This window comes from Rhinolophus sinicus, chromosome 15 (assembly GCF_057876585.1).
Source record: "Rhinolophus sinicus isolate RSI-liver-muscle chromosome 15, RSI-T2T, whole genome shotgun sequence".
NCBI lineage: Eukaryota > Metazoa > Chordata > Mammalia > Chiroptera > Rhinolophidae > Rhinolophus > Rhinolophus sinicus.
The window spans coordinates 108092563-108096767 of record NC_142515.1 but is presented as its reverse complement, the minus strand read 5'-3'; the positions used below and the strand labels follow the sequence as shown (position 1 = coordinate 108096767).

The following is a 4205-nucleotide window of genomic DNA, read 5'->3' as shown; positions in this document are numbered from 1 at the left end:
GTGAGATAAGATAAAGGTCAAGAATCATCAAATCATAGGCTCCTGGAAGCATAAAGATCAGAGTCTAAGTCACCTAGTCCAACATCCATGCAAAGAGTTAACTGCCACACACGAGTGAAAGGGTTCATGTGCCTTTCTATTCTGAACTGGCCAGATTTCAGCTCCCTGAAAGTAGGACCAAGTCAGTTCAGTTTTCTCCGTTTTGACACTTATTTTTCTGGAATGTGAGTTACGCTGCCCTTGCTGAAAACGGGTATGGAAAGGATATGGATGGAACATGTCCCTCACTCTATGAGTCATTTTTAAAAATGGAATATGATAAATAGAGTTTTGATTACAATATGGTTTAACATATCAGAACTGAATAAAAAATATAGCCAGGAATAATTTTCTCTTGTTTATATTTCTTAGTTTGGTTTGTTAGTTTGTTTGATTTATCTTGAGTGTTATGCAAGGCAGATTTTTTAGGGGGAACAAGGCTGGATCTCTTTTATTGGAAGCCAAAGAAATGTGGACATTGGTTCTGCAGCCTGTCTGGGAGCAATAAACTCAGAGAATAACATAGAAGGTGAGTGATTAACTTCTCTTTCTTCCTACAAGCACTCATTTATTCAATTCTGCATTACAGCACCAAGCATAGTTCTTAGTATAACGTGAGAGATAAATACTTATGTTTATAGAATATCATATCTTCATTGCCAAGAAACTATTGTTGGAATGTTGATACATGTTCCCAAAAAAATCCCTGATTTTTAAATACAAATACAACAACCATATCTATTTGTTTCTCTTTTAAAAACATGGTATTCAACTTGAAGGCAAAAAAATAAGGGAATAATAAAAGGTAAGCTTTTTTTTTTTTTTTTTTTTTGGCTGTAATAGAAAATGTAGAGTATAGGGACTGATTTGCTATCCCTGTATCAATTGCTCAATCAAACCTAGTCAGTCAGCATGAAATGAAAAGCATTCTAGTTACTATTATTTTCATGACATTTCTTCTGATTATTAAATTGAAGAGCTTATCATAGAAAAAAATTTTAAATACAAAGAAATAGAAATAATAAAAGATGCCCATAAGCAACCCATAAATAAGTTATTTACATATTCTACCTCTGATACATATATAATTACATCTATCTATCTATCTATATATATATATGATGCCTGACATTTAAGAAACACACAGTGAGTATTAGTTATCATTAGTAAATAGTAATTATTATTATGATTCTATAACATAATTTTAAATTATTAGATCATATGGACTTCATGGATGTGTCATACTTTATGAAAATATTTTCCTATTTTTGGACAGTTATATTATATCATATTATATAAATATATAATATAAAATGTAACTGTCCAAAAATAGGAAAATATATTCATAAAATATGACACATTCATTAAGTCCATTTTCTGTATAAATCTCTGTACTTTTCAGAATGTTACTATAAATTTAGAGAAGTGAAAATACCTGGTCAAGATGCGGAAGCATTTGAAAAAGTCATAACATATAATGTAAAATTTCTATCCAGATAAAAAGTATATGCACTTTTATTCCAGCTACACAGTGACCACACCCATTTTTCCTAGAGGATACTGGACATTATCCATTGAAAAAATGTCTTTAATATTTTGTAGGTGAAATGGTAACATGTTCCATAAATTTGTGTTTTGACAAATCCTTTTCCTTTTTTTTTTTTTTTCCCCCCAGTTATTGGTCACATTGTTGCTTCCCCCCAGAATCTCTCAATTTTCTATTTTGGAAATTGTCATTTAAAATGTTAGTAGATAAACTAAAGATGGCCTTTGTGTACAAATCTTTTCTCCCTTAGTTTTTTCAAATGTGTTTAAATTTAAAAATCAGAAATTTCTAAGTTTCATATGTACAAATACTTTTTACATATTTTTGAGACACATACACACACACTCATTAAAAATGTCAAATGAAATGGTTAGGAAGTAGCTTTAAAATGTTTGTTCCTGAGAATACCTCTCATTATCTCATCACTGGTAATTTTATTTCATTATATGATTATGCATGTTTTATTTCTTTTGGTATTGCTTCTAAAATAAACTGGAGTAGATTATCGAATCACCATTTTAAAACATTAGAGGTCTTACCAAATATCAAGCTTTGCTAACTATTTCAAGAATACAAGTAATCATGAGGCACAAGAGAAGCAGGAAGAGTTCTATGACCATCAATGCTGGTTCCCATATCCTCCCTTTTGGCATTTCACTCCATGCTGGGACAGATGAACATGTGTGGTCTCTAAGCAATAAACGCTTACTTAAAACAAGGATTGCTTCAATTCTACAATATTTCCATTTTATACTCTGAGAGCATATAGGACATTTTTCTGGGAGCTACGCATGTGCCCAATACATCCACAGATTCAAGCTTTGTTTACTACAAGCACACCTAAACAGACCAAGAACATCCCGCTAAAGTAGTCCAAAGATTAGGACTCTCCCTGTAAAATATACCATGGGTATGTTTGCCAGAAAGTCTGTCTTTGGGAAGTTTTCAAGGAATTTTGGCCACATCATCTATCTTCTTTCTTTCCAGCCATGTGAGTGCTTCCTTCCTAAGATGATCCCTGAGATGACTGCAGCCCTGTCCAACACCTTGACTACAGCTTTTTAAGGGACCCTGAGTCAGAGGAACCCAGCTAATCTGCCCAGATTATGATCTACAGAAACTGTAAAAAAATAAACATTTGTTCTATTGCTGCTACACAGCAATAGATAACTGATACATATTTTGGTACCAGAAAGTAGATTGCTGCCAAAAAAAAAAAGCAAAAAAAAAAACCCTACCAATGTGAGAATGGCTTTGTATCCAGGCAGAAGATAGAGGCTGAAATGATTTTGTGGAGCTTGTTAGAGAAATATTAAATTGTATTGAGGAGACTGTTAGTAGAAATCTGGGTTTTGAGGATTTGCCAGTGAGAGCTCAAAAAAAAAAAAAAAAAAGTAAACAAATGTTATTGGAAACTGGAGGAAAGAGGAATCCTCGACAGAATATTTAGTAACACAATCACATACAGTAACTTGAAATGTAGAAAATGTGTCTTTTGGACTGAAGGTGTAGCTAAGGAGATTTCCAAGAAAAGTGTTGAAGTCGCTACCCCTAGTTTCTTCTTACTGTCTATCGTAAAATGTGAAAGGAGAGCAAAACATTGAGAGAAGGATTACGTAACAAAAGGAACCAGGACTTGTTGGTTTTGGAAATCCTCAGTCTCTCCAACTGGCAAATGATTCTAAAATCAAGAACTGTCTCCTGAGAAAAGATTAATTCCATGGCATTGGTAAAAATGCATAGTCTACAGATGAATCTGAGGGCATTACTATCACCTCTTTGGTCAAGCTCCCAAAAAGATCACGTCTTGGTTTTGTTTGGCTTTATTTGGAAGACAGGCTTCCTCTGTGTCAGGGAGGAGACAGCTTCGCACAGCTCAGATTCACATTCTCCCAGCTTAATAAAGAGTATCTTTCTTTGTGCCTTAGTTTCTTTATCTATAAAATGGAGATAATAGTATCCAACTCATAAGATTGTTGTGAGAATTGGAAGTTATGCCAGGGTTCAGGAGAGTGCCTGGCACGTAAGTGAACTTGTTGTGACTATCCAGCCTAGACTTCTCCCTTCAATCTAGATTCATGTATCTGATTGCTTGTTTGAGATTTCCATTTGATGCCTAAGAAGCACCTCAAATTTAACATTTTTCAAAACTGAACTCTTGGTATCTCCTCCAACCTGCTTTTCTCATGGTTTTCCATCCATGAGTGTGCTCAGTTTGTCTAGTTGTTCAGGCCAAGTCATCCTTGACTACTCTCTTTCTCTCATATTCCACTTGAAATTTGTCAGCAAATCCTGTGAGTTCAAGTAGTGCTGTTTCATATAATTTTCTATATCGATGGAAAGGATCTATATGTGTGCTACATGGTACCACAAGTTTGTGAGGTGCTTGAGCCCTTGAAATATGGCTAGCATAATCGAGGAACTGAATTTTTAGTTTTCTTTCATTTTCAGTAACTTAAATTTAAATATAAATGACTGTGTTTAGCTCTATTTGATGACACAAATAAACCTTTAAAGTATATCTAGAATCTCAACCTTTTGATAACTCCATTATCAAAATTCTAGTCTAAGGCACCCTCATCTATTGTCCTAGTATGTCCCCAGCTTCTTTGGTGGTCCT

General features: G+C 34.0%; 1 long non-coding RNA gene across 1 annotated transcript; it reads left to right on the top strand.

The window, feature by feature from the left end:
• Positions 1 to 252: 252 nt before the first annotated feature.
• Positions 253 to 2820, top strand: LOC141572824 (uncharacterized). The gene is made up of 2 exons (XR_012498315.2): positions 253 to 568; positions 2573 to 2820. It is a non-coding gene; the product is annotated as an uncharacterized LOC141572824 (long non-coding RNA).
• The last annotated feature ends 1385 nt before the right edge of the window (positions 2821 to 4205 follow it).